The sequence below is a fragment of the Melospiza georgiana genome, chromosome 4, assembly GCF_028018845.1.
Source record: "Melospiza georgiana isolate bMelGeo1 chromosome 4, bMelGeo1.pri, whole genome shotgun sequence".
Lineage (NCBI taxonomy): Eukaryota > Metazoa > Chordata > Aves > Passeriformes > Passerellidae > Melospiza > Melospiza georgiana.
Window position 1 is genome coordinate 49183354 of NC_080433.1, and position 22976 is coordinate 49206329.

General features: G+C 40.6%; 1 protein-coding gene across 3 annotated transcripts in view; it reads left to right on the forward strand.

Annotated features, from left to right (window-relative positions):
• Nucleotides 1-660: 660 nt before the first annotated feature.
• The window catches only part of TAFA2 (TAFA chemokine like family member 2), a 189382-nt gene continuing 167066 nt past the window's right edge, over nucleotides 661-22976 (forward strand). The window contains exon 1 of one of the 3 annotated variants that reach the window (XM_058023687.1): nucleotides 661-1575. The gene's annotated coding sequence lies outside the window, so the exon portion shown is untranslated. The remainder of the gene's footprint in view (nucleotides 1576-22976) is intronic. The other 2 variants (XR_009114406.1, XR_009114405.1) reach the window with 2 other exon arrangements.

Genomic DNA, 22976 nt, shown 5'->3' on the forward strand with positions numbered 1-22976 from the left:
CTCCACTTCTCTGCACCACCTTTTGAACGGCAGAGAACACAGCAAAATAAACTGCAATACTCTGCTTTTAACTATCCTTGCTCAGCAAATTTCCCTTTATTATTCAATAGTCGTGGCAGACCACCACGACCCGCCACCCGTCTTTAAAGCTGTCTTAAGAGAAACAAGAAGTCTTTAGCACCTGGCCCGTGCTACCTTTACTCACTGCTTCTGGAGCGCAGGTACACGGACCAAGCTCGCCCCCCCAGCGCCCAGGGAAGCGGGGCCCGGCCGAGAGTCCTCGGCTTTCCCGCCGCCGGAGCTGCCGTGCGTGTCTCCCTTCTCCCTCTGGAGGGAGACACAGTCCAGTTTTTGGCTGCCGCCGGCGCCGCCGCGTCCCTCCTGCCCCTGCTCCGGCGGCGGCGCCCCCCTTCCCCGGGGCAGCTGCCCTGCCCTGCCCTGCCCTGCCCGCCCGGCCCGGCCCGGCCGCTCCCTCCCGGCCGCTGCCCCGGCCTCGCACCGCAGGGCCAGAGGGGTCCCGGGGAGCGCGGCGGGGCCGCCCCGGCTCCGCGGGGATCTCCCCGGCCACACGCGCCTGGGCGTCAACTTCGCACCCCCGCCCCGCCGCTCGGAGCGGAGAGGAGAGAAGGGAAGGGAGAGCTGCGGAGCGGAGCGGGCGGCGGAGGGAGGCGGCCCAAGCCCCAGCGTGCGGGGGCGGCGAGCGCTGCTCGGTCAGACAGAGCGACGGCCGCTGGGACCGGCTCCCTCGCAAGGGCTGGGGAGGAGAGCCCCGCGTGGCCGGATAAATACGGGGGAGGAGAAGGGCGTCTCTCCCTCTCCCCACCTCCCTCCACCTCCTCCCTCCCCCCCGCCGCGGAGGGCGCGCTTGGAGCTGCCTCTGTGTGTCCGGGCGCCCGGGGCGGCTCCGCGCCCTTCCGCCGTGCGGTGCGGTGCGGGCTGGGCGCGGGAGGCTGCTGCTGCTGCTGCTGAAGGTGAAGCTCTCGCTCTCCAATTACTTTTCCCAAGAGAGAGAAGGAGGCAGCAGGAGGGGGAAGTCGTGCTGTGTGTGGAAGGCACACCAATCAGAGATGCTCTAACGGAGGGACTGCTGCAGGACGCGCCGGCTTCTCCTCCTTCCTCTGCCGGCGGGGCTGAATCGGGACCACGCGCAGCTGGCGTAGGGGCCGGAGCCGTACTGGGCTGCAGGACTTACCCATCTCCGCTTTTCCATTAGCTCAACCACACTTCGTGCTCTCTATTTTTTCCTTTTTTAATACTCTGAAATCGTGCACAAGAAGCACTCCAAGTCTTCTCTCCATTCCCAGTTACTTCACCGTTCCTCTAGCGTCTCTTAGCCGGATTCCTGGTGTATTCGCAGAGCGGCGGGGTGAGCGAGCCGGGCCCCGCGGACGGCTGCTGCCCCAGCCGGGCCGAGCCGAGGGGAGCCGAGCGAGCGGGGCACGGCGCCGCTCCATGCCCCGAGCGCTGGCGGGGCGCGGGGCGTGTGCCGGCGATGCCCGGGCGGTAAGGCTGGAGCTCCCCCCGGACGGGAGGCGGCCGATCGCTAGGCATTTCTAGCAAGAATCGGGACTGCAGGTAGGTGAGCGGAACGCTCCAGGGTCGTGTGTCTGTCTGGGCGCTGGTGGGGCGATACCTGCGCGGCCGGCGGGGCCAGGTGCGGGGCGTGCGGGGCGGCTGCCGCGGGCTGCGCCCTCCCGCTGCCCTAAAGTCGGACGAAGCCGCATGCGGAGAAGAGCTGCTTTGCCGTCCTTCTGCTGGGCACCTGGAGCAGCCGGCTACAGCCTTTCGCCGGGAGATTCTCAAGGCTTTTGTTTTCCCTTTTATTTTTCTTTGGTTTTACTTAAAATATTAGTTCAACAGAGCCGAGAGGGGAGCAGGGGAATCCACCTGGTTTTCAACTTTTATGGAACGGGGTGGTCGCTAACTCGCAGGACCTTCGGGCACTTGGGGGTTACTGTGCCCGGACGCTTTATCAGCCGCCTGCAAGAGAACGGCTGGAAGAGCGGGTAGTCGCTTTATGCGTCCTCTAAAAACAAAACAAACAAGCAAAAAACGCGTTAAAGGGAAGATTCGTGGCTCTGTTTCTTTCTTTGTGTAGTGCTCTTCAAGTTGTGCATATATAGTATGAGACATACCTTGTCTATCCACGTTGCTTTTGCAGAGAAAGTTTTAAAATAACCTGCTTTATTCCTGTGGAGCTGTAGGATCGGACACCAGGTTATCAATGCAAAGAATAAAGAGCGAGAGCTTGCACTGCCCTGTTAGGGGTTGCCACGCGTGGCTCTTCTGTATGTTTCATTCCTACGGGAGTTAAAATGCTTAAAGCATTTTAAATTATATGTGTAGCTACAGTTCTCTCTTTCTAGCTTTTGCTTGGAGCTTATCAGTTGTTTTTTTTTTTTTTTTTTTAAAGTACCTCAGTTCTACCGCCCTCCCCCCAGCAGACACTGGCTCAGTATTTGAAGAAGCGTGCTTTGACTCCTGCAGAACTGTCAATTTAAATAATAAACATACTCAACTCCTTTCTCTAAAACCCCATAAAGGACTCCAGGTCATAGGGTCTTTGCACCACAGTGGATACATTTAAATTACTATTGACTAAATGATAATTGTTATCTGGTTTCTCTGTCTTACCAACTAGTTTCAGACTTTAGCGTTCAGCCTACTATATGTTTAACACTTTAAAGCTACTTTATGGGCTAATTTAAGTCAAATTGAGAAATTAGATTCTTTCCTGTAGTGCTGGGTACACACTTGAAACATAGTTCAGTGATGCTAAGAGGATAGCTTAGCTGAAGTTGGAAAAGAACATACTCAGATATTTTTAACAGAGGTGGCAAAGGTGCAAGTTTCATTATACTTTTTCACATTAATTGGGCTGTCATCTCATACTGATGCCTAAATTGTTTTGTGAGTGTATAATTAACAGTAGTAAAATAATTCTTATAAATTTCACTGTTAATATTTTATTTCAGACAGCTGATGCTGCTGAGGCAGTATTGAAAACCCTGTGGGTTTTGTTTCACATAGTCCCAATTTCCAGCAGTTATTCTTATAAATGTAAACTACCTCAGTACTGTAATTTCAGTGGAAAGCTTTGCTCAGTTGATACAGCAAATCAGATTTACTACTCACTGGTTCTGTATATTTTTTGGTATATAGAAGATCCCTCAAAAATGTGGTATTAGCTTTAGATACACTGATGGTAGTGGGTGACTGAGATAAAATCTTGATTCAGTCTTGCTGTTTTAATCAGAGAATGATGACTAAGCTGCCAGGACCTTTAATCACACTGGACACGGGGTAACTTTTTTACCTGCCTCATGATCTGAGGGATCTCAGCTTTACGTGTAGATGACGGTAGTGCACTTGATTATTCTGGTGGGGAATACATGAAAAACTTGTTCTGAATGAAAGTAAATAGTGTGTACTATTTACTAGTGTGTGTGAAAAAAAAAGTGTGTACAGATGGATATTGGAGATTGTTTTACTGGCAGGTTGCAAAGTGATGATTCATTGAGCCCTATCAGATTTACATAAAGCAAATAATACTTTGTACTGAATTGTTATGGCAGAGAAAAATGTAGCAGCCAAGAAGTTTCATGATTTCATCAGAAGTGATGACAGACTTGATAAAGGACATCTTTACAAATACAGGCAGTATGTTTTTGGTAAGCAAAATATAACCATGAAGTTTTTCAGATCTGAGCATTTTCAAACCAAAATCTATTGCTGTCTGTATTGCTACTTACCAACCAGTGTAAAGCCTAAATAATGTACTAGAAAGATGTTACATTTATTATGTTGTATGTTTTGCTTACTATAAATAAGTAATGCTACAATGCTAACTAGTTATCTCACCAAAGGAAATCACTGACTTGGAAGACTGAAAATTACAATACCTAATACTTATCTACACAGAAATGTGATCACCATCTTGAAAAATTATTCTGAATGATACAACTATCAGTGAGCAAGTGGTTCTATGCCTCTGTTTTATCTTCTGCAGGATTTTATTAGAAATGCTTCATTAAGTCACATTATTCTGCAGCTGTTTGCTCACTGAAAATTAAAATAAAAATAAGGAAATTTATCCAGCAGAGCAGTAATATTTCCTTCGTTAAGTACTGAAACTTTAAATAAAACAAAATCTTTTAGCTTCAGTGTGCCAGAAGCAGTGAGTACATCCTATTTTTGTGATGTATGGATGGCATTTACAGATGCAATTCATCAATGTATTTATTAGTCAAATGTCATCAAACAAAGAAGATAAATGGCAGTAAACAAAGACTGCATGGTAATACAGAGGCTAAAGCAACAGAAGACCCTACAATCTAATTAATTAATGTTCAGTTTCCTATTTCCAGTCTGTATTTAAACATCTCCTTTAAATGTCTTTCATAATTTTTCTATTGCATGTCCAAGTAATTCAGGTAGCAATAGCTTTTTATTAGAAAATATATTTTTCATTTACCTTTTGAAACGTTGAATTTTGAAGACATTGAGCCAAAATTTGTGTAAAGACGAGTGTAACAGAAGGGTCCTATGCCAGCAGAACTGAATACTGACCTGTCCCTGTTCATGACCATTTTTGTGTTGAGGGTTATTCCCAACTGATGTAGACTTTCACTGCTCCCTTGGAGTAGTTGCAGCTCTGACATTTTAAACCAGCTGGAGTATTTGCTCCATTGTCCTTAGATCACTGAATTTAAGTGTATTACTTAGAAGGATTTTGCTTGTGCTTTGTTTTGCTATTATTTTTTTTAGCATGGTAAAACAATTACATAGTATACTCAGCTTCAGAGAGTCCATTGTAAGCACACACTTTGACATTTGAAATATTTTTTAAAAACAGAAGTTCACTCTTAGGGCTATTTCAACAGGAAATTTGGCTCATTGATTTGGTTTTATAAACTGTTAATATTTACTTTGAAACACGTCTCCTTATGACTAAGTTCAGATAGATAACATTCACCAGACCTAGGAATGAATGTGGGAACATCAACAGTAATGTTGTTCATTTTTCCTGATGACAGCTACAGAGCTATCTCCTTTTGCTCTTGTGGAACTTGGGAAGATAGTGGGGTTTATGCTTTGTTTCTTTATATACCCGAGCCAACCGCTCTTGTTTACCATATGTAGTGAGCTATTTATCAAAAGAGATAACAAAACAATAATGGCCAACTAACGTACCTTTTCATATTAGTGGTGCAGAACAGTCACATTTTTAAGATAAACAATTTAAGGCATCTTCATATAGCTTCTTTCATGTCATGTGTTTTGAAAAACAGTGGAGATAGAAGAGAGAAAGCAAAGACCTTGTGCTTTACTAGTTAAAGTAGTTAGCATAACTACCAGGTATGGCACTACGTAGTTAGATAAAATGGGATGAAGTCACTGAAAAAAGCTTTCTTAGCTTTTTCTTCTGTCTGAATACATTGGTACAGTGATCTGTAGAATGCTCTTCAAGCTGTTGCTTGAAGTAGCACTGGAAAATGCTTTGTATGGATTTGATCCTTAGTCCTTAACTAAACACTTACAGGAGAAGCTCCTATATGTTTTGTGGGCTGGAAGAATCATTTATATAATTGCATGTGTAAAAGGTTAGAAAATGCTTTTCCCCCTCATATTTGAAGTTTCTCAAACCTCCTAATCTCTGCTATGTTCATAGCTTGCATTTTCTAGTTGCCTCACTTCACATCTTGCTGATCTTGTAATAGGAAACTTGAACACAGGTCTCTTGGCACCAGGACAGTGTTGTATGCAGCCGTCTCAGCTGTGAGCATCCCTTTAACAATGCCAAGGGGACAGCCTCGGTACAGGCTGGCACTCAGCTGAAAGCACACCTAGCTTTTTTTGACTCCTGGGTGTTTGGTAATCTTCTATGCCTATATCACAAATCAAAGCTAATGTGGCAGAAGGTGCTTTACACTGGCAAACTTCACAGGTAAATAATAAACAATCACAGTTCAACAAACCTAGTGGGTTGTATAAATAGCAAAATATTAATAAATGAGTCAGTAAATATCAAACACTTTTAAAATAAATAAATTTTTGGTCTTGGTTGTATGCTGGCCTCTCTCTCTGTGGAATATTTCTTGCCTCCTCTGTTGCTATATTAAGGTCCCGTATTTGAAGATGAGGTACTGGACTAGATGGACCACCGTCTTGATTCAATAAAGCAATTTCTTTCTTGGAATGCAAGGAGGCAGTATTGCAGTACTGCATATTTATTTTACTTACAAGAACCGAAGTGTAAGAACCAAACTGCAATTGCTTAGTGTAGTGCTTTTACTTTTTTTTCACTTTTAAAAGCAGGATATAAAACATTTCTAAAATAAATCTGTCAGTGACATGCAGTCTCACACCAGCTCTTTTAGAGACAGGAGCACAGACCTGACTAGTCTCTCACATTTGCAGTGATACTCTCATATTGGATTTCTTCTACTCCCTCACTGCATTTTCTGCATCACATATTGATAAGGCCGAGCTGCCTTATCAATCCGATCCATCCTGCCACAAAGCCACCAGTATGTAGCAGGTGTTCTCCCTCATCTCGGTCTGACAGGTCGTGTCATGGGCAGGGTGGAGGGTGTGGCTCAGCCCCTGGGTTACCCAGTGGATTTTCATGCTCATCTGAGCGTCTTCATACAGAACAGTCTTCCTGGTTACAGGCTGTCCCTGCCTCACCCCTCAGCATGTGGAACTGTGTGTGAGAGAACCTGTACCATGCAGTCATGCACTCGTAGGATGGGTGCTGCCTTCGGCCTCGTGGCTGTGTGTTTGGGAGAGCTGTGAGCACTGCATCCAAACCATGTACTCTAGATCCCCTGTCAGATGAGACTTTCAGTGTTTGTTCCCATTTAAGATGCCTGTTTGGCCTTTCAAATTCTAGGCTCAATGATATTTTCTCACTGGGTATTGTATTACTGCATTTAATGATGCTGCAAAGTCACATAGAATGGCTTGATGGCTCTGAGGAAAGCTGATGTCTTTCTGTGCTATTTGTATGTTGTAAACTGTTTGAAATGTGGCCCTTTTCCAGTAAGGGATGAAAGTGGGTACCATCTGAAGCTTGTCTCATGGTTTATCTAAGATGATTAGTAGTCTTAGTTCAGTTTGAACTGTAGAAGTGTCCAAGTCCCAAAAGTCATCTGGGAAAAATTAGGATGTGCAGAGAGGCAAACTTGAGGTCTGATCATGTGAGACATTTCAGCTGGTGTGGCTTCAGTGGGACCAATCAAATTAATTATGTGATTTAAGTATTTTCTGAAGTGAGCCTGAATAAATATTTCTAACTGCTTAGACTCATCTGTGCTGAAGGCATGTAGGTGGGGTGGTCTTTTGATAACTATATTTGTGTCTGTATCATGGATATAAATTTAAGACTTGAGCTTTATTTCAGTGGTTTACCACTGAAATAAACTCCTTTTATGAAGCTTCAATTCCATTATATTCAGAAGAGAGACTATATAACAGCAAGCAAAATTCAGAAAGATTCTACAGGTGTATGGGTACTCTGCATTATAAAGTTAGAGGCTACTATTACAATAACGTACGTTTTCAAATATGGTGTTGCTGGTGTGGTAACAAAGTAAAATATCACTTTCTGACTATGCATATCAGGCTCTGGTATTTGTGCAGGAAATTAGGTCATGTTTAGAGCCTAATTGCAGAAAAAAAGATCTATTTCAGCACCATTAAAAGAAAAGAATACCCTTACAGGGATATATCCTCTCTTCTGACTCTGTTACCTGTGTGAATTTTTGGAAAAAAATGTCAATCTATGCATTGCAACAAATAAGCTATTATTAAACAAGATGGGAAGTTTTATCTTAAGATCTGGTAACAGCAGCAAATACAGAGAGATCAGTTCTATGGGCTTACTGGAATCAAGACACAAGAAATACTGTGTTTATATGCAAACATAACATGCCATAAATTTAGATATGGTATTATCAGCCAGTACACTGACATTTCTCATTATTATGATCCTGCTTTTTTCTGTTCAGTCTAGATTCACAAGGGATAAACCTTGCATTGGAATTAAGGTAATATTTAAAATGCATTACTGCCAAAGTGTCCAAACCTTCATAAGGAAGGCCTTACGCTGGTATTTGTGCAGAGGATGTTCAAATAAAGAAGTGGCTGTGAATCCTGGTTGAGCTTCTGATTTAGGAAATGTTGGGGTTTTTTCCCCTAATGCAGATTCATTTTTCCTTTATGGCAATGAGATTTTATTATTCTGGTTATAAACATTGTCATTGTGATTGTTCTGGTTTAGCCCCAGTAGGCAGCTCAACCCACTCAGCCACTTGCTCACTCCCTCACAGTGAGATGGGGAAGAGAATTGGAACAGCAACAGTGAGAAAACTTGTGGGTTAAGACACTTCAATAGGTAAAGCAAAACCTGCACACACAAGCAAAGCAAAACAAGGAATTAATTCAGCACTTTGCACTGGCAGGCAGGGGTGCAGCCATCTCCAGGGAAGCAGGGCTCCCTCACACATACCCGTGACTTGTGAAATGTTTGCAATTCCTGCTTCTTCCCTTCCTTGGCTTTGAGCATGACCTCATATGATATGAAATATCACTTTGGCTATTTAGGGTCAGCAGTCCTGCACCTCCAATCTTTTCACTAGTGGAGCAATGTGAAGAAGAGACAAAAGGCCTTGATGCTGTTTAAGCATTGTGTAGCAGTAACTAAACATCTCTTTTATCAGCATTGTTTTGGTCACAAATCTAAAACAGCAACCTAAAAGCTAATATAAGAATATTAACTATTTTTCAGCCAAACCCAGTACAACCTCTACCACTTATTCTTACAATTTGCATCACAATTCAGTCCCGTATTGTCCAATATCCTCCCATTAACCACCCCTTTTCCCTTCTCACTGCCTAAAATATGCAGCTATTATTCCTTTAGTCTGTGGCCCACCAGTGTATAGTCCATAAAATGCCAATTGAGTTCATCTAGTCCTTAACTTGGATTCTGTTTGTTATGGTGGTCACTCAGGAGAGGAGAGGTGGTTGTTTTGTGGAGTTACTGGACACAAAAGCCAGCTCAGGCTGGGTCACTGCTGCACTTGCACTGGTTGCTGTAAGGCTTATCCTCAACTGGTTTGGGTGGTTCTTGCTGTAGAACTTACTGTAACATGCAACTCAAATAAGGGCTTATGGCAATTTAAATGTAAATCTATTGCAGTCTCCATCCCTGGTCCCTTTGGACCAGGCCATAGGGTTTTACATTGCAGTGAACTTCTCTGATAGCCACTGCTGCAGCACGGGTCTGTCCATAGACCACAGCCTGTTCAGGGGTGTATCTGCTGCAGTGTGAAATAATCCACAGCTGTGGTCACTCTTGGGTGTGCTCCACTGCTCTGGTGTGGCCTTGTCCTCAGACCACAGCCCCTTCAGGGGGTACTTGCTCTATTGTGGCCCTACCCATGGCTGGGTCACCAATCTGAAACACAGTGAAGTACTATTAAGAAAGGTAACTCTATTCCAGCTAAAACCAGTACATTGTTAGAAGTATTCTTGGTGATCCTATTCCAGATTTTGTTTTACCACATAGATCAGTTTGTGACCAAAGCCTAACAACATAAAAGAATGTAACTCTGGGTAACTTTCTTCCTTGTGCGCTGCTTTTGTATCACATGTGATTCTGAGCCCTGAGCTTGCAGCTCTTTGTACATTGCCTTGGGCCTTTAGATGACTCTGAGAGGTTTTAGGGAGCTTTAGCCCTCCTGTTTGTGCAGGCTGGCATGGCACAGCATGCACCTGTTGGTGTACACACAAGTGCATAGCTGCCTTCTCCCATTCTGCTCATGTCTGCATCCGCTTGTGTAATTGTTGGGGTCACTGCTTATGGAAAATGTACTAGGAGAAAGTTTAAGCCTAAATCAGCTGTTCTGAGCTTCTCTCCCTTTGAGGCTGTGGTATAATTCTTTAGGTTTAAGGATTTTTTGGCAGCTTAATTATTCTTGAGTATTTCAAGTAGTCTTTGACTTGCTTTGTTTTGTTGCATTATTATGAAGATATATTTGATGCTGAGTAAATACACACTTGATATGTTTTTACATAGGAAGAAAAATTTAAAATTGCTAATTATTCATCAAATAAACTTTTCATAAAACACATCTGTAAGAAAGATGTTGACTCAGCTATTGCTGTAGCTGCTTGAATACTCCAAATCTCTGTAATATGACACCTTGTTCCCATTTCCAATATTTTCAGCTTGAAAAATTGAACACCCAGTAATGACACTCATATTCTCTCTTTCCTCATCATGTCTCAGCTGCTCATAACCTAACTTTTTCTCCTCTGGTTCTCCTTGCCCTTCCTTTTCTCTTCACTGTTCACCTCATCTGCATTGGTGTCATATGATCTTTCCGAATGTCAAGTAAATGCAGACTGCAGTCAGCATTACCAAATTGCTTTCCTGCCAGAAAAGTCTCTTTTCATGTGCATGACCCATCATCTCACAGTTAGCTGCAAGTCATTCTGATTCCCAAATTTACAATGTATTTTCTATTTAATGAGCTATTAGACATTATGCACTTTTTAACTTCATTTTTTCTAACTGCTTTCCTCCTGATAATTAAAGCTTTCGAAAGAAACAATTAATTTGAAACCAATTCCGCAACAGAAGTGGCATTATTTAGATAGCATTCCTCCATCTACATGCACTAGGGATTATCTCATTAGGATTCATTTATATTTGGAAACTCCTGGAGACCACTGTATCAGTCCAATAGCCACCATGGTGTCATCAATAACATAGACAAGGCTACTGCATATGCTATTTTAATAAAACATAAAATGAAGGTGGATACATGGCTGACTGGGTAGTTGGTTTTTGCTTTGTCTAAATGAAAAAAATTAGTTTATACACTTTCTTCACCCATGAGAATGCTTTGAGTAAACCTGAGTGCAAACACAAATAATAGTCCATGTGTATTGCAAAGATTTGGACATTTTTGAATTGGTATGTTGTTCTCATATATTCTTTTGGTAAGGATAATATTCTGTTTGTTAGGATAATTCTTCAAATTAAGGGGTTGTCTAATAATCAGCTGGCAAAAATTGAAGCTGATTCAGTTACTATGAAGGAGTGAGTTCAACATTTGTGGCTCATATGTAAGGTTCCTTTACATCCGTGTATTTATTAAATCTAATAATATGTACTAATGCAGGCTATATAATCCTGGTTTTGTCATTGTAGGTAATTATACCTAGTTAATAGATACAAACTAAATGTATATGCAGCCTGCCAAAGGATCACCTTGTGGTAAATCCTAATAATCTTTCTACAAATGCTAATATTTTTGTTTTTGGCTACTTTGAGTTCCAGCTAAGCAAAACATGGAAATGATTAATGGAAGGAAAACTTATCCATCACTCTGCCATGGAAGTTGGTAGAAATGTCCCAGCTACTGTAAAACAGTCTCTGATAGACTCCCTTCACTGGTTGCACATTAGAGCTCATACCTCATTCCCACAGTTACTTTGTGGGAACAATATTGAAAATGTTCCTGCAAGAAAATTTCCTTTCTCTGAATCTGTGCCTGTTAAATGCAGATTCAAAATGAATACAAGATACATATAATTGAAAAATCCGTTGAAAGTTTAGTATTATGTAGAATCCTTGTAACCTTTGTAGCTGAAGGGTATGTTGTTTATTCCCTTCTGTCTTGGATATTGTAGGATCACAATTTACCTGTGCCTTATGCACCTTTGCACCCCTGTTTGAGAAAATTGTTAAGTGTAAAAGTGAGTAATTAGTCAAGCAGATAGCTTTATGTCTCCCCTCATTTCTCTGAAACATTTTGGTTTAGCACTGCTTCAGTTCAGTTGCAATCTTTTCTGGTTTCTTATCATGACAGGCCTAGTTCTGTCAGCTGAAATAATAAAATATTTCTCACTAGTGAATGATTCAGGTGATTCAAAGCCAGATTTTTAAAGCAAAATGTTTTTTAGTCTCCCAAACTTCCTACCCATTAAACAAAGAGATAAAATAGTTTGCACATACCAAATCCTTCCTAAGCTTTACTGTTTTACAGGAAAAGGTAAGAATCTCTGATTTCATGCCTTGTCCGCAGCTACTCTATGAGCTGCAGATTTCAGTCTCTGTGTCTTTTCAGTGTCCTAAGCAATTGTTGATAATTCATGGCCTCCTCCATGGAGAGACAATTTATAGCTGTCTGGTTCTTGTAATTTCTGTGTGTATTCTGGTCTTGACCAGAAGATCTGTATAATTTTTATCTAACACCTGAAAATAACATTTTTCTATTTACTGACCTGGCCATTATGACTTTAAATTATTGCCCCTCCATAGATATAATTCTTTTTCTTTTTATTTGCAGCATGCAGTTGCCTTTGCATGTAAAATACATTTACAACCCTGTAAGCATAACAGTCCTTAAAACATTATGCACTGACCATGTATGAATAGCTGTGTGACAGTCTGCATTATCAACTGAAGCCATAAGACAAACGTACATGGTTTTGCTGTATATGCAATATGTTCCTAGATCAGGAGTGGGCTGTGGAGTTCAGACCTCCAGTGATGATCATAATGTCTATGTGATATTGGAAAGATTTAAAGGTACATCTTTCTCTGTTCTTCCACTTTTGGGGTTGTGTTTTGTTGGCTAATTAACCTTTTTTAAATTGGGCTTTGCCAAAGAGTGAATCAGACCTACTGTAATGTTTTAGATATTGGGCTACAGTTAGTTTTGGAGGCAGAGGGAAATGGATGATGGAGCTGTCTATATAATGATAAGTGGGTTCCCACAATATGACTGTTTCTGGTAGAAGTTATTGTTTGAAAATCATCATTTGCTTTAGTTTCTCCTTTCACCTCAGATCAGGAGAATTCTTGAACTTAATTCATTGTCATGAAATAAGTGACTGGAGTCCACTGGAAAAGGAAATAGAATAGTGGACAAACAATTTCTCTGCTTTGTTTTTATCAGCTGTTGCTGAGGTTCTCCAGTGAGTCTGATCTTAGTAAAGATTTTCAGATTTTATCCATTAGATCTCTTTTGTGAAGGAGAAGAAAATTCTCTGTTAAGATACTTCAGTAATGGCCAGAGTCAGAGAACAAGTGGGACTACAATCTAACAAAAGAAGGAACTGAGAAAGTAAGAAAAGTACTTCTTTGTACTTTGATGAATACTTTGTCAAATTCTTTCTGCTGGTCAGTGGCAGAGAGTGTTTCACATAGCACTGTTACAGGACAAATGCTAATATGTCTCCAGGCACTGAGTAGCTGTTTCCACTTTGGAGGAAAGAAACTGTACCTGGACTCTGCCTTCTGTTCTATTTTTGTTTTATGCTCTTTTCATATTTTTGGAAGACATTTCGTTAGAGTTTCCCAGAAATGTCTAGCCATGCATTGTAGAAAAGAATGTCTGCCTATGATTTTCTATGGAAGCTTGGTTTGTAAGGCCTTTCATTTCAACTATTGTAAATGCTTTCTAGCATTGAAGAAAACAAAACCATAATTGGGGAACAGGACGATGTCCATGTCCTTTCTTTTTTTTAATTTAAAGATTTTTAAACTTAGAACTTAGGCTTCTGCCCAATAAATACTTCCTTTGAAAAATGAACCCTAATTTATTGTTCTACTACATTTTTGGTGTTTTTTTTTCTTTTTTTTTAAAGAATTGTTATTGAATGAAATAATGTCTTTGATTAGTAGCAACATACTAATAATTAGAAACTTTTATTTACCTGTAAATACATTCTTCTACAAAAATTTGATCTCTAAGTTAAATACCCCTCACTTCAATGAATGAGTTCCAATTACATTAAGTAGTGGTATAGTAAAGGAGCACAACTCCTTGGTTTTGTTTTTATCAGCATAATAAGTTGTAGTAGTAATTTTCTGTGGGAATTTTAATTTTCCGGTATAATATGCAGTGAACTTGTAATGGTTCCTGAACTAGGTCTAATTTTTTCAGTTTCTTTGCCATTTGAGGGCACTTCTTCATACCTTTGAATGCTTTCAAGCCTCTAGTCCTTTATCTGTCTTTGAGCATAGCTAACATTTTGCCATTCCACTGACTTTCAACACCAGGCTACCTTGGTGAGTCAAACTGATTTGTGGTCAGGGTTCAATAAAACAGACAGAAAAATTTTAAATCCAAAGTTATTTTTAATATTAAAAATCAAATATAAAGTGGATTTTAAAATACAGTCTGTTCTTTTTATCTTAGGCTTCAGCTTACCTCTTCCATTTGGTACCCTGAATTGGTTTGACTTCTGCAGTTGCTCAGAGACCTGTGTAACACAGTAGCTTTTTCAGAAAAAGCTAAAGGACTTCAGCAACAGACGCTGCCATCATTAAAACTGGTTTTTAAAATAGCATCATATCCCTTCATGGTTAGCTTCATGTGTTCAGTTTCTCTGCTAGCCTACAATACTATAAAGCTTTCAGACTGAGTACTGCATACCTCCTTTTTAATTTCAGTCTCAGAGGTGACAAAGGAGGTTTAAAACCTGCTCAGATGGCCTAGATCTGTCAGAGAAAAGAGAGTCGAGCCCTTCACATAACCACTGCACATACTCTGAAATTCACTCTGAGAATCTCATATAACAAAAGCTCTTTGGGTGGCTGATTTTGACTGAAAGGGTGAAGGTGAAGCCACCTCTCAGCATTTTCAGCACTAATAAAAGTTGTGGTTGGAATTTACCTTTTCACTGATATTATCATATCCAAAAGCTGGATAACAGCTACAATTGTGTTTTATCACCCCCTTGTTTTACTTGATTGGCCTGAATATCTTTTTCCAGCAATTAAATTTTGTGACTTGGAATGATACAGATAGATGCAGCAGTCTCACAGGTCTCATAGTATTATGTTTCCTTGCCTGTTCAAACATATGGTAGTAATTTTATTTTTTGAAGTTATTCTTTTTAATCTTGAAGCGTCTGCTCAAAAATGTATGAAACCTCCTGGTATTTGGAGTAGAGTAATAATGGTGCATCATCAAATAAAATTCCTGAACCAGCATACAGGACCTGAAAAGAACACCTTTTTAGACATCTCCCTCTCTTTTTCAAAGACCCTCAAAAACCACAAGCTACGCAAAATTAAAAGTAAATACACCTTTAATTTTGATTTATTTTGTTGTCAGATAATGAACCTTTGCAAAGCTACATTTGAAATGACAGTATCTGATTTTAATGGTAAAATAAACTCTTTTAGAGACTTCAGTGTTCTGCAAAATTGGAATACTATGTATGTCACCTTGTTACTGCTTTGTGAAGTTTAAAGAAGTGCTGCTTGGCTTTAGGTGTTGGAAATTTGGTCATAACCTACCAAAAAAAGGGTATTAAAGGCAGGATTCAGCTTGAGACTGACACCTAAAATAGGCATCCAATTGCAATGGGATGTGGGTGCTTTAGCTTCCCTCCTAGTCAAGGGAGATGAGATCCAGGGTAGGATTCAGGTGTATAACATAATTTAAAACTCTCTAAAACTTCTTGTCTGGCCTCCAAGTGCTGCTTCAGAGGGTTGCAGAACCCTGTCTGGATCAGATGCAAAATGGCTTGCATCACATCTGCTGATCCCTTCTCTTTGGCATTTCAGATGGCTCTAGATGGTTATGTTTGGGCACTCGATTCCTATTGCTTATCAATAGACCTAGAAAGTTGTGGAGGGATAGAATGTAAGAAAACAAAGATAGTGCAGAAGGTGTCTCACCCCTGAGGAGTTGCAGCTGCACTAATCACCAAAGGTTAGGAACAGGTCTGCCCTTAACAGGCCACAGCTGTGTCCAATAAGAAGACAAGTGCTACAAAAGAGTGGGGTAGCTGGTTAGGAAGAGAGTTGGAGTTTGTTGTCTGAGCTGTGAAGAAGGAGGAGTCAGTGCTGTGAGTGCTGTCCATGAGAGATCACCAAGAAGGTATGGAACTTTGCAATAAGATGGCAACAGAAAGTGATTTGGCTTGCTTTAAAATCTACTATCTACTTTGGATCAACTAAATTGTACTTCAAATCACAGCAAGTTGATTGAGTTGAATAGCTTGCCTTAAAGGTAGCATTTTAGCAATTTGTAGTGAACGTTTTAAACGTGGCAAAATATTTAAGATATTTGGATGGACTCTGTAGTAATGTACCAGATCAATACCATGTCAATTATGTTTCCCCCTGCACTCATCACTGGTAGAGCTGCACCTTGAGGACTGTGTTCAGTTCTGGGCCCCTTCCATCAAGAAGTATGTTGGTGTGATGGGTGATGAAACTGGGAAAGGTCTGGAGCACAAGTTGTATGAGGAATAGCTGAGGGAGCTGGAGGTGTTTACCTTGGAGATGAGGAAGTTCAGGGGAGACCTTATCACTCTTTACAACTACCTTGGCTGGGTCCAGCTTCTTTTCACAGGCAACTTGTGACAGGACAAGAGGACAGAGCCTCAAGCTGTGTCAGGGGAGGTTCAGGTTGGACATCAGGAAAAACTTGTTCCTGGAAAGGGTGGTTAAGCATTTGAACAGGCTGCCCTGTAAGGTGGTGAAATCACCACCTCTGGAGGTGTTCAAGGAATGACTGGACCTGGCACTAAGTGCTGTGGTTTAGTGGACAAGGGGGTGATCAGGCCAAGGTTGGACTTGATCTGGGAGGTCTTTTCAAAGGTGTGATTTAGTTAACTGAACTGAGTACTGACATTTCAATGCCTAAATGTAGGTCCCATAATCCTGAACATATCTATGTTCAGTACCTATGTTATTGATAGATAACAGAAAGAATAGTAGCATCATATACAAGAATAACAAAACTAATTAACATTGGAGGCTATTTCTGCTAAAACTGTATTTTCTTTTTTTTGGTCTGTTGTTTAATGATGTAGTCTAATACAAAATCCTGATGTGTGAAAAAAATCCTCTGCTGCCCCATGAAATATTAAGCTGAAGTCTGAAATACATCCCAAGCTATGAGCCTGTTAATCAAGCTCTTTAAGCTAGATTTAATGTTTCTGATAATTTGAAAAGAAATAAATAATCAGAGATTTTTAATAATAAAAATTAATATATAATATGTTACATATATATGTTTATAAGAAAGAAATAATCATCTTTTAAATGTAGGTCTGGAAAGGGTGCTTCCAGCTTTACTTCTAGTTTATAAGGAGCATGACTTTAACTAAATTTTATTTCTCAGATCAGGTTTTGTTGCTGAGACCCTGATCCGGAAGGATAGTTAATTTCAGAACAGGCACTTATTGGACTGTGATGTAACAGGGAAATGCGAGAAGAAGTTTCCAGAAGAATGAATGACCATATATTGAGTGACTGTAGAAATGTACTTGGAGAGTTTCAGAGCAGCAAACCAATGCCAAGTCCGGAAAGAGGTATACTTTTTGTGAAGTGTTTTTGTGACAGTGACACTTAGCATGACCTTTCAGGACTGTGGTGCTGAACAATGATAAAAAACCCCATTTTTCTGTCCTTTGGAAGACTGATGCCTACAAGAGAATCTTTCAATCCTTAGTCCTCACTGCATCTGCCTGTCATTAAGCCTACAGCTCTAAGTCATAACGTTGTCGTAGCTGTGGCAGCGGTCCCTGTGTCCTGGCCTTTGAGGAGTGGAAAGTAGATAATTGCTGACATCTACTAGTGTTTTATCAAAATACTGAGGATGTTATGAGAATTTCTTCTGGGGTTTTGATTCTCTAATGAGCAACTTGACTGTGATTAATTAAGCTCCTCTAGTTTTGGCTCTGTGTAGAATATAGGTCTACTGGCATCAGTCCCTAAATTCCCACTCTGCTCATTGGCACAGGACAGCATTCATCTATGGAACTGGAAAAAATGACCATCATAAAAGAAAGCAGCTCTCCTTCCTTTGTCTAATGGGAGTGAGTAATTTAAGAAACACACCTGCTTTGCTACTTCTTAGATTCTTGAATTCTATACTACAGAATTACAGAGAATTTTAAACAGAAGTGCTTTTGCTTATCGTTTGTGTGGTAAAGTGAGTCTTAGTGTAGACAGCAATAGTTGAATTCACTTAGTAAATAAAATGCTTGGGCCCCAATTCTGACATGATTAGCCCATGTACCCTCTCTCCCCATATTGCCCTTTTTTTGTCTTCCCCAGAATTACTCTTTTCTCAGTAAATGCAAAGTAACTTTTGACTGTATTTTTATTTGCTGAGGGTTGTCATGGCTCTTAGGAAGAACCTGCCTTGATTCCTCCAATAGGTGTATTTGTGAAGTATTTTTCTGCAGGACACTTCTATTAACAGAACATCAATATCTGACTAATTAGAGATGGAATATCCAAGCAGTATTTAGTAATGCAGTTTTCTGACTTTTTAATTAATTGCAAAACAGGAGAAAATGTTAATTATGGTTGGAAAGATCCATTTTGCCATTTTTTACAATTTAATTGCAAGAAATTATGCAAATAACCAAGTATATTACATTTGGAAAAAAAAAAGGTTTCTCATGCTACTTGTAATACAGTCATAAAATCTTTTATGGTAGGTAAAATTTTAAGGAATTTGAGGGTTAGAATTCTCAGTGAATAAACATTATCTTTCTTATGTACTCAGTGGCCATTCTTTATAAATGTCCCCTTCAAAAGAAAGTTTTCTACAATTTTCCTTTAGAATGCTTATACAAATGAAAAAAATATTGATATATTATTTGTGGTATCATATGACAACTGTAATTGCAAGCTTCAAAACCAAGGACCTAATCTGTCTTAAAATGTTAGAGTGGATAGATGCACATGTATTGATGGATGCAGTTTAAAACCCTAGGACCTGTCTATAATGGAAAGAATTAGCATCAGCATTTTGTGCACCTGAACTGATGGTGAGTGCTACTTGGGTAAAAATAAATGAGGGATGAACTTTTAGACCAGGTTTTGACTGAGCCACGAGCCTGCATATGGCTATAATTCCCATGAGCTGTGTGAGAACAGCTTTAAAACAAGATATCTGATGGTTAGCCTATTTTTAGGTTATCTGCATGGTGGCTTTTGTAGGACCCACATTAATGAGGGTATGTATATGTTGTGTTTGTAGTGAATATCTGTCAAGAGTCAGTAAGTTCTTTCTCCATAATAAGCAGATTGCATTATTAAGTTTGTGTCACTATTTATTACTAAATTGTAATCTTTACCATGGTTAGCTTTGGGCCTGCTTTATTTTGGTTGCTATATAGATGTACTTAAAATCAGTCTCCATTCCTATAATAAAATAGGTAGGAGATAACAGAACTTTGCAAGTTCTTCTGAATACTTTCACCTTTCATTTCTTCACAAGTCTCCCCAAACGAGTACCTCAGCATCATTTCCCAGAAGAATTTTTTCTACCATTACTTAATTCTACATACAATTTTATTTCCTTTTCACAGCAGCACAGAAGAGACCATCAGAAAAACTCACATAAAATCTTGACTTCCATCCTACTTTTACTCTAAATGTAGACCAGGAAGTCTGCTTTCTGGGGAGCTCACTTGTTTTTTGGTAGTGTCCATCTGACCTGCTGGGCTACCTCAGCAGCACTGCTTAGAGTTCATGGTAGTAACGCTTCAGCATGGGGAGACTTTACTCAGATTTTACTTGGGGTGATGCAGGTGTCTTTCTCAGAGGCAATAAACCAAATAATCCCCAGTCAAAACACTTTTTGGACAGCAGGTCCAGCATTTTCAGCTGGTGCCTCTCCATGGTGCTTTATGATAGGGATATGAAGTTCTTAGAGCTTCCATTGACCTCAGTTATAATTTGCAGTTCTGCAACTCCATGTGGGAACTTTCTGTGAGCACAAATTAAGATCGCGTGTGCAAACTGTGAGACAGCCTGCATAACTTACTGTCATTTGCACATGTAAAATGATTATGTGCATACAATTCAGGCCATATGCTGAAAAAACAACACTGTATTTTAATCACATCTCTTAGATTAGCAAGTAGTTTAAATTTGATTTAACTATCTGCCCAGAAGAGTCCTGTCTCAGATGAGTATGAAATTCTTTTCTACAATGAGCAGGTCAAAATTTGAAAGTTTTCTGGACATACAGCTTGCTTTAAAGACTGTCACGAAATCCTGGAAAAAGGAGATGAACATTAGTAAGGTTTGTAATCAAGTAGTCTGCTCAGAGAAGCTAATCGCTATCTTCAAACAATCTTTGCCTAAGTAATATTTTTGCACACTGTCCTGGTTTAAAGGGAAGAATTTTTTGGGAGTTTGTGGTCAAACCAATCAGTGCTGAAATTTGAATATTGGCACCTGGTGTGGCCACTGAGGACATGGATATACCTCTGGGAATGCAGAGGGTTAAAAGCAGAGAACTCCCAGGAGGAAGCTCTCTTGGTTCCACTGGATGTACTGTACTGGTAGCTGCAGTGGGTTTTTTTCCCTAAGACTTGTGCAAAACATTTCCAAGAGAGAAAACTGCAGATTGCTAGTAGTGTGTATAATTTGTTTTTTTCCCATTTCATTCAATTGAATTTTTTGGCTTCTAGCCAAATGTGATTTAAAATATTTTTAGGTCTTGACCACTAAACAAATTGTTTTAAGAACTGCATCCTCATTGCACAGAAGATGGGTTGGCATTTCTAGTTCAGCTTATTTAGTTCAGTGACTGTAGCTGTTATGCAGCACAGGGGACAAGAAGGTCCTTTGCCTTTGTGCATTAGTTAGAAAGCTTAGCTGGGGGATGCTGTTTGTCAGCTACAAGGTTAGAATTGCTGTGGACTTCTGATGCTTGAGAGAGCTGTTACAGCCTTGAGATGAAGAGATGTGACTCCTAAGTGCAAGGACTGCAATTCAATGCATTTTGAGTTGTGACATTCACTGTTTCAATCCCTAGTGAAACAACCTTGAAGCAATATTCACCTTTGCTAATCCAAGCAGAGTCTGAATCACTTTTCCTGCTCATGGGAGACAAGGCTATCAGGATAGCTGCATGTTACCCTGAGGACCAAATCTGAGTTTTCTGCAGGTGTTTTTTATTAGTTCATGAATGTATCTGAACTTGGCCTGCAAACAGAAAAAAAAATCAGCTGATCAAATGTCTTAGTTTAGGAATGGTACTCCCCACTTTAGTGCTCCCACTGAGATTCTCCAAACCATGTGCTGGTCATTTGCTTCTCTCTCCTGCTCCAGTGGTGGGATGGAGAGGAGAACTGGGGGCAAAAAAATGTGAAGGTTATGCATTGATATAAGAATATTTACTGGAAACAGCAGTGAAATAAGAAAACAAGCAGCAACAGTAACAATGCTAATGGAAGCAGGGGTGGGTGGGTTGGGTGGTACAAGAAATATATGATTTACACAGAAACCACGGGACAAAAAGCAATACCTGTCTGCTTCCTTTGTGCCAACCCTGAAGGTAGCACTTCCCTGCCCCTTCCCCCACTCCCTCCCAAAAAGTATGTGAGGTGGTATGAAGTAATCTTGGGGTCCTAGCCATGCCCTTTCCTGGCTATAGCAAAAATTTGCCCAGTCTTGGAACTAGATTATCAAACTTTGGGATTTTTCTGTGGTTCAGGACTGACAGATTTTGATCTATCCTTCATGTGTGTTGAATTTTTAAAAAATTCAACAGAGGAATGCTTTTGTGACCTTGCTTGTAATTATTGAAAATGCTGTATTTTGACATTATAGTTTGGAGAGCAATTTTCAAAGTTATGGAAAATGAGAACTTGCATAGCCACACAGTTTTCTGTGCTGACCTGGACAATTTGTATTGACCTGCTTTAATTTTAAGAGGAAAAGCATCTCCTTTAGAAATCTTTTCTTTAGCTGAATCTGTACACTGTTACACATTCTGTTTGGTCTTTTCACCTAGCTGTATTGTTGATGCCTCTGTATATTGGAAATTTACTGTTCTCTTTTGGGGATATATACTGTGTTTCTCAAAGCAGGTGCAGTAGAGCATTATTGAGTGCCGGTGATGACTTATGCAGATTGGAACCCCTCATCTGGTAGGCAGATGATTTACAAATCAGGCTTTGTATTTTTTAGAAGTCTGGACTGAAGGTACTGATTTTCAACCCTTCAGTTTGGAGGACTGAAATTTCTCCAGAAACTGAGGAATTGGGTATGAAATGTGTTCTTCGACATGGTACTAATTAAGGTTGAAGAAAAACATACTCCATGGGTGACAACATCCCTCATTTGGAATCTGTTTGGAGGTAGCCAACTCTTGGGAAAAGACTTTGAAGTCTTAGTAAACGCCTAAGACTGATGGGTAGTCCAGCACAGTGTGCAACTCTTGTGCTCTGCCTGAAGCAGAGTAACTGCTTTCAGAATCTTTATGTAGTCAATAAGATTACCCACTTCAGTTATGATATGTCCTTCAAAGGACTTGGAGGGATGGTGTTCATGGGAGGGCAGTTCTGTGGTGAAAGGTCATCCTCATATTATCAGAAAGTGTTTTATAGTAAGCATAGAGGCCAAGCAATTGAACTTGTGCATCTTCAAAGAGTGCCAAATAGAGGAATGTTGACAACCTTTAAAAACCCCAACAAACAAACATAATCAACCCACATTGTTTTTCAGTACAGAGCTCAAGATTTATTTTTAGAAAAAATCTGCTCTCTGTGGTTAACTTGAAATACAAAATAAAATCCTGGTAATTATAGGCCAGTTAGCCTGACCTCAGTATGAGGTAAGGTAACGGAACAGTTTATATTGAGTATCATCACACAGCACTTGCAGGATGGCCAGGGTATCAGACCCAGCCAGCAGGAGGGTAGGTCATGTTTGACCAACCTGATCTCCTTTTATTACCAGGTGACCTGCCTGGTGGATGCAAGAAAGGCTGTGGATGTTGTGTGCCTGGACTTCAGCAAGGCCTTTGACACTGTCTCCCACAGCACACTCCTGGAAAAGCTGGAGCCCAGGGCTTGGACAGGAGCTCTCTGTGCTGGGTTAGGAAGGGCTGGATGGCTGGGCCCAGACAGGGGTGGTGAACAGTGCTGCATCCAGCTGGTGGCCTGTCACCAGGGGTGTCCCT